The following is an 8,439-nucleotide window of genomic DNA, read 5'->3' as shown; positions in this document are numbered from 1 at the left end:
CAGCTTGAACACAACACACACACACACAGATCTCTACCTCATCATTGCCACAGAGCATGGAAGATGAAAAACCCATGAGTGTACGCATTTTGATTCTTAAATCAACAGTGTCTTGATTTTGGTTTTGCTACAGCAGAGCGTGAAACAGCTTATTATCTGCTTCATTACTGGCAGGAGGACAGGGGTGTGTTGGTGTGGGTGTGAGAGGGAGAGAAAGTGAGTTCTGTGTGTTTGTGTATGTGCGTTTTCCTATCTATATGTACATATAGATGTGTGCAAGCCAAAATGTTAGCCAAGACCAAACCTGCACATTGTTGCAGTGTGCAATGATTTTATATGACTCGTGTTTGTTTTACTGTTCTGAAGGTGTTAATTGTATGTCAGGGCGCCAATGAGAATGAGAGCTTGCTCTCAACTGGTCTTTCCCTGAATAAATAAAGGTGATGATGATGAATGTACCAGCCCCAGTGGAGGTGACAAGTGACTCACTGCGAGTCTGCTCAAAAGGTGATCTGCTTTCAACTTGTCACCTCAGGCTTCATCAGAAAATGCAGTGCTGGCCCACCCTGTCAGAAAGCTAGAGATTGTTTTTTCCCATTGAAGTAAAGAGTTCAGAACCCTTGATCCTGAGCAACGCGTCTGTGTGTATGAGACAATACAACGTATTCAGAGGTGAAGGCAACTTAAGGTCCCTGTCAGTGTATGTTTTGTGAATGCATTGCGTGTTTTGTCTGTGTCGAACTCTGTGTGTGTGACAGACAAACGAAGGGCCCCACATGACTCCCCTAAGAGGCTCCCTGGCTGAACTTGAGTGCTCTGAAGTCTGCTATGGCAGATAGGGCTGCTGCCTTTGTTCACATTAGAACCCTAATTATGCAGAGCATTGTGTGTGAGAAATATGAGAGCAGTTCTCAGTGTGTGTGCAAATGAGTGCGTGTCTGTTGTCAGAGCATGACGGGGAGATTGAGAGTGACAGCTGAATGTTGCCCCCAGCACGCTCCACTCATCTCCTTGTTTTACTTTAGAAATGCCGACTGAATTGCTGGTGGCAGGCCAAACGGATGGCACACACACAGTTTTGTACTTCTATGCTTGGGAATATCCTCACTGATGTAGTTCTCTAAGCACTGACACTGAACCCTAGGGCTGCACGATTAATCGTTTTGTGAGTGTGATTTAGATCCCTGTGCGATCTCGGTCTCACCTGACATTCTTGCATTAGCAGGGAGATGCTTTGCAACAGCCCAAGCACTCCCTTTTCCTCGCTAAGCTGCAGTAACCAATAGCAGGCATGTGTTACATCACATGATGAGCTGTAGACGGGAAGAGAAAACTAATTCAAAAACATATCCAACATGTTTGGCATGGTGAAAGATATTCTGTGCCATCCTGCAACTATTTTTCAAACGTTGCGCTGCCTGCCCTGTGCACCTAGTGCTGAATAGCAGTTGAGGCAGAAATAAGTCACTTTGGGGTTATTAGTTGTGGTTACTGGTTAATCTTTCAAGAGCCCTTCAGGAAAAAAGTAAACCTGGTGCCTGTGCAGGTGAATGGGGACATCGTTGGTTAGAAGTGTTAGCTTTTCAGCGTTGTAGTTGCCCCACTTGTGGGACATGCAGTCCGGTAAGAAGCAAGATAAGGAATTTCCAGTTGCAGCAAAGGTTTTGTGGAACTACAGCACTGTTTTTAAGTGAAATAAAAGTGGCTGAATTGCTTATAAATCTGAGACATGGATTTCTGTTTGCTAGTGTGTTCCCAGAGAATGCAATTCTCTCACTGTCTGGCCCTGTGGGACGCCATCAGTGTTGAAGCTAGAAGCAGCATATGAACAGGCCACCCACCACCAGCTGTCTGGTTGTGATCGTGTGTGTGTGTGTCAGTGCTACTTTTGGAATATTGAAGTTGTTCCCTGTTGAATGGCAGGCATATCAAAGAGCAGAAAGTCTGCCAGCACAGCCTGTAGCATACAAGCACAGGCACACACATGCACGTGCGCACACACAGTCATATTTCCATCACTTCAGAGGACATTACATTGAACTGTATTCACTTCCTGGACATTTGCCCTAATCTTCAGCTTACGTAACTGCAACCTGCCTAACACCTAACCTTGCCCTTTCTTTAAACCATGCCATCACCCTAAAATTCAATTCAATTCAATGAGTTAAGTTTCATGGACTCGCAGTGCTCACAATGTGGATGGGAAGATGGATGGAGCCAAATACAGGACCATTCTGGAAGGAAACCTGATGGAGTCTGCAACAGACCTGAGACTGGGACGGAGATTTGTCTTCCAACAAGACAATGATTCAAAACATAAAGCAAAATCTACAATGGAATGGTTCACAAATAAACATATCTAGGTGTTAGAATGGCCAAGTCAAAGTCCAGACCTGAATCCAATCGAGAATCTGTGGAAAGAACTGAAAACTGCTGTTCACAAACGCTCTCCATCCAACCTCACTGAGCTCGAGCTGTTTTGCAAGGAGGAATGGGCAAAAATTTCAGTCTCTCGATGTGCAAAACTGATAGAGACATACCCCAAGCGACTTACAGCTGTAATCGCAGCAAAAGGTGGTGCTACAAAGTATTAACTTAAGGGGGCTGAATAATTTTGCACGTGTGTGTGTGTGTGTGTGTGTATAACTCAATGGTATACCTAAGTCTGTTTAAAGATTACGCAGCCCACAGCAAGATTACTTAATTGTTATGGTTTTCTCAACACTGGCTTTAAACACTAGTCTGCAGACAGCTTGACCTCTGGGCTGTACTGTTGTTAGCCTAAAGCTAACACTAAGCCACCTGGGTGTTTGGTGGGTGCTGCAGGTGAACAAATCCTCAGGATGCACCTGTGTGCAAAATTTCAAAATCACTGATTTGGCAACTAAATTTGGTCCCTTAATAGTAGAATACACTGGTCTATAAGTTCAAAGACAATTTCCTGCTTCTGATTTGAAATGCAATCATGTTTAAGGAGTCTGAGGGACTTAAATCTGACCTTTAAAAGAGCTGATTGGCTTTAGTTTTTAAGATATTTAGCCATTTGTGTTTTACCTAAAAATGTGTGGCCTGTACTGCCTGAAACACACCAGCCTAAGGTTTCACCCAAGAAACCTGTTGTATCCAAAGTAAATAATTTTGGTTGCAAATCCTGGTTTTGCTCAGGGATCTTTCCTTTCAGGGATCTTTCCTTATGTAATTTAACAAAGTTCAGTCATTTTCATGGTCAGTACCAATGAAGTGTACTCTTTACATAATGAGGCAGCTAGTGTGTTAAGTGTGTAAGTTCAGAGTTTTACAGCTGTAACCACTATCTTTCCTTAATCTCAATAGTATGTTTTGATTGTATACTGAAAAACACAGACACTTGTGAGTGACGTTGTATGTCAGAGCTCAGCATGTTACACAACTAGTCAGCCACTTTCTATGCACAGGCATCGCGGCCTGCTTCATTAATCACACTGCTGCTGAGCTGTCTGATGTGCAGAGAAACGCTCTGGGTTTCCTCTGTGGTCGAGTCTGCTAGTATGTAGGTCTGCTAAAGTAACTGTAGTAGACTAAATATGGGTCCGCTCTACACACAAAGCCTTGTCTGTTTTAATCTTGCTCTGCTGTTATACTGTACTTTACTTCACTCTGAGAAGCTGAGATAAAATATAAAACAGGTGAAGAGGGAGTGTAGCCAGAAGGCAAACCTTTCAATTTACTAGTCAATCATTCCAGCCCTCATGTACAGTCACAAGCTTTGGGCACTGACCAAAAGAATGACATCATAAATACAGGTGGCCAAAATAAGTTCACTCTGTAGGGTAGCTGCAGAGTTCGGAGCTTGAAGTAGAGCTTCTGCTCCTTTGAGTTGAAAGAAGCCAGTTGAGGTGGTTCGGGCATCTGATTATGATGTCTCCTGGGTGCCTTTCACAGTCAACTGGTAGGAGGCCCTGAGGTAGACATAGGATTAGCTGGAGAATGTTGCAGGTGAGAGGGATGTCTGGACTGCCCTATTGAACCTGCTGCTCCCGTTACATGACCTTGAATAAGCAGTAGATAGATGGATGATAAAAATTAGTTTAGTAATGACTATAAAAACCTTTCTTGTTCTAAGTACAGGACTGTCACAGTTCCTGGATTGAAGTGTGTGATTTATAAATGAATATAGTGTCAGTCAAGGACATCCAGGAAGACGAACCAGTAACTTCAGACCCTGACACTGGTGTATTTGTCACCAGCACTACTAATAATCCAGAAGAAAATTACACTGGAGTTAATATGTAAGTAAATTAGTTTTATGCTAAAGATATTAGGACATGTTGATCATATGCAGACTTTCAGTCAATCAATCAGACCATCTTCACAGCATAACATGAGTCATGTGGCAGACGTTTTGTCCAAAGCAACATACAAGTGCATTCAAACTATGTAGGAACAAAAAGTATTACTGGAACAAATACTAGAATATATCTCTTGGGAGTGTACCCCATTCAGTCCAAAACTGAATTAATTGCAGTTAACAATGTGAAAATTAGAGAAGTAAAAGAGACAACACTATGAGAGAGGGAGACAGAGCCAAAGGTTTTGAGGTGGACAGCTTAATGAGCTGACTCTTACTATACAGCTGAACAGACCTGCAGATTTGGGTGATGAGTCTCTAAAGGTTCATCAGTGCAAGCATCCCCTTTCACATTGTTGCATTTTTTTTCTCACTGCCGGCAGATAAAGTATCGATTGTAGGTGCTTTAACCTTAGCTTGAACTTTTACCTTACCAAGGTGAGAACACAGATTTTAACAGTTGGTTGCAATGCAGGAGAAACACCTCTCACCCCAATTCTAACCTTCTTTCAGCTCCTAGTTTCTAAATTAATCTGTGTTAGTGATGCGTCTATGGTGCTGGTGTTTAAATCTGAAAAGGGCACATGTGACAAAAATGGCAGGCGCTGATGTCCTCTAGGCAATGAAATTGCAGAACATGTTTAGATCAATCAGAAAGCGAGTAAGGCTGCGGAAGTTCTCCAGAGAAAACCTGCACCTTATTATTCTCTTATTTGTAACATGTTATATTGACCTATATAACAGTCAGGATTAATAAACCAAACCAAAATACTGACAGGCAGTAATGTTAGTGTGTGAAATGAATAGTACGTGTGCATCCACACATCCACACACACATGCACACAACACTCTTGCCTGCGGAGACAGCTTGCAAACAGCATGATTTAGGAGCTAGGCTACTGGCAAACAGGAGCGCTTAGGAGAGAAGGAAAGAGAAAAACAGAAAGGTAGGATGAAAAGAAACCGAGGACGGAGGACAAGACAGCCCATCAATTACCCTGTTAAAGGAACAAAGTGCAGCCACAGAACACGGACTAATTTTAATCAATGGAGACATGTGGCATTCAGGGGCAGGAAGCAAATTAACACGTGCAGCAATTAATCTGCTCCTGATCATATTTTTTACCCTTAAGAACAAGTAAAACAATGAAGATTTGTTCCTTATTTAGTCATACCCACATAATTAATCTTAACTTGCTGAAGGGTGCTGACTGGATGGTAGAGTAATTATCAAACACATTCATTCAGTGTTGTTTTCTGACATTTTCAACAGATGTTTTAAAGGCTACATTTTTGAGGGCTACATACATTTTGTTTGTCCTGTTTATAGCTGAGATTCAAGGCTAATTTCCATAGATTTTAAAATGTATGGCTATGAATTTAGGATTGTTTTCACCTTCTTTTTTTTTTTTTTTTTTTTTTTAAAGCTGATGATCTTAAATGATTTATTTAGTCTATAAATTGTCAAAAAATACTGTAGTACATGCACTTTAAGATCCCATAATTTAATCAGTCAGTGAAAGTAGTTTTTAAAAACTATCATGAGACTTCTGGCTTTAAATGATTAGTTCACTAAATGTGTAACTGATTGTTTACATCATTAAAGTAATTTCTTTAGAAACATTTAGCTTGTTAGCTTAGCCTGGTTTGTGTTGTATAGTAGCTGGGTTAAATTCATTGAGAAAGAAGTTAATTCATAAAACACTATGACTGCTGTTAAATAAAAATTGTCAGAGAGACAATTTTCATGTTGCTGTGGTCAGAGAGGAACTTCCGTAACTAAGGTGGATGGCACTGATGGCCAGTAGCCAACATTCAATAAAAGCCAGAATTGAGCTCATGTGTCTGATTGTTTAATGGTGCTTTTAGTGAAGGAAAATAAATGAAGCATTTGTGTGTCCTTGGATGGTGTTTTTGGATCCTCATTTTTCACCGCCCTTGTTAAAAAATGAATAAATGAGCGCTATGACAACAGCAGCTGTCCAGGCTGGTAATCATTTTGGCAGCTGTAATGAATATGACCAATAAGAGGTCAGCACTAAAATAAAATAAAGAAGACCAGGGGTCTGTTTTTCCCCACAAATTATCAGCATACATGTAGTAATTAGTGAGAGAAATGAGGGGTTTGAAAATAAGATGGGTGATGTTAGGTGAGTGATTTCTTTTCTGCAGCAGTAGAAAGGATGTTCATATCTCAATGGCTGTCATGCACTGTTATTAACTGTATATAGTATATGAGACTTTATCATGTCTGTATAGCAGTGTTGCGGTACTCGAGTCCAGGACTCGGACTCGAAAATGAAAATGAATGAAAGATGCTATTGAATATGTCTTATTGTTAAGATAATGACCTGTTAATCATTTTAGTCCTTTCCAGTCAAGCATAACAAATATTTTCTGGTTGCAGCCTCTCAGTTCACTCTCAGTTCTCTTAGTTCACTAAAATATTTGATGGGCTTTAGACTGTTGGTTGGACAGAACAATATGCAGACATCACATTGGTATCTGGGAAAATACTGGTTGTCTTTACAAGTATCGAATTATTTTAAAGTACTAGAAACTGTATTTTTGAGATAAACATCACACCCTTCATCATAACCACGACTCTTCTTTTCAGTGTTCAGAAAGTACACACACAGGCCATGTTCACGCTACAGACTCGCACATAAAACCCTACCACTCCATCAAAACCACGTAGCCACAGGCCTCCCCATTAACACTTGTCTCTTGAAAAGAAATGAGAAAAGGATGGTGAGCAGGAAAAGGTATGTCTTTTCTCTCAATGTTTGAGGGGAAAAAAGGAGGGTGAGTGATTGAGAGGACCAACTTCAATTATGTATACCCCAACAACTTCAATTAAGCATGTGAGCAGGAAAATCAATATGGGAACTGATGACGTCCTGGCCCTTCATTCTTCACTGAGAAACTGGTGGGTCTAGAGGCAACACAGACACACATGCACCTACATACTGTATATAAATACTGACTGGGTATAAATCACGCCACAGCCCACAAGAACACAGCCTTCGATTCCACGCCTTGGGCTTTACTATCACTGTTTGCTATCCATCGATAATGAAGAATGGTCATTATGTGATCGCAAGAAAATCAGGAGTGAATAGGGGAAGACTTGAGTGTTGTTGTTTGGCAGCATCAGTAGTGTGTGACTTACAGACTGCTATAATAATATATGTTTTTGAATGAGATCTTGCTGAATGGGGAAAAAAAAAAATTCTGAGTGCTTAGAACCATTAATGTACAGTGGGTACGGAAAGTATTCAGACCCCCTTAAATTTTTCACTCTTTGTTATATTGCAGCCATATGCTAAAATCATTTAAGTTCATTTTTTTCCTCATTAATGTACACACAGCACCCCATATTGACAGAAAAACACAGAATTTTTGACATTTTTGCAGATTTATTAAAAAAGAAAAACTGAAATATCACATGGTCATAAGTATTCAGACCCTTTGCTCAGTATTTAGTAGAAGCACCCCTTTGAGCTAATACAGCCATGAGTCTTTTTGGGAATGATGCAACAAGTTTTCACACCTGCATTTGGGGATCCTCTGCCATTCCTCCTTGCAGATCCTCTCCAGTGCTGTCAGGTTGGATGGTAAACGTTGGTGGACAGCCATTTTCAGGTCTCTCCAGAGATGCTCAATGGGGTTTAAGTCAGGGCTCTGGCTGGGCCATTCAAGAACAGTCACGGAGTTGTTGGGAAGCCACTCCTTCGTTATTTTAGCTGTGTGCTTAGGGTCATTGTCTTGTTGGAAGGTGAACCTTCGGCCCAGTCTGAGGTCCTGAGCACTCTGGAGAAGGTTTTCGTCCAGGATATCCCTGTACTTGGCCGCATTCACCCTTCCCTCGATTGCAACCAGTCGTCCGGTCCCTGCAGCTGAAAAACACCCCCATAGCATGAGGCTGCCACCACCATGCTTCACTGTTGGGACTGTATTGGACAGGTGATGAGCAGTGCCTGGTTTTCTCCACACATACCGCTTAGAATTAAGGCCAAAAAGTTCTATCTTGGTCTCATCAGACCAGAGAATCTTATTTCTCACCATCTTGGAGTCCTTCAGGTGTTTTTTAGCAAACTCCATGCGGACTT

Source organism: Monopterus albus, unplaced genomic scaffold (assembly GCF_001952655.1).
Source record: "Monopterus albus unplaced genomic scaffold, M_albus_1.0 scaffold164.1, whole genome shotgun sequence".
Taxonomy (NCBI): domain Eukaryota; kingdom Metazoa; phylum Chordata; class Actinopteri; order Synbranchiformes; family Synbranchidae; genus Monopterus; species Monopterus albus.
The sequence above is the reverse complement of the archived record's forward strand: the minus strand, read 5'-3'. Positions refer to the sequence as shown.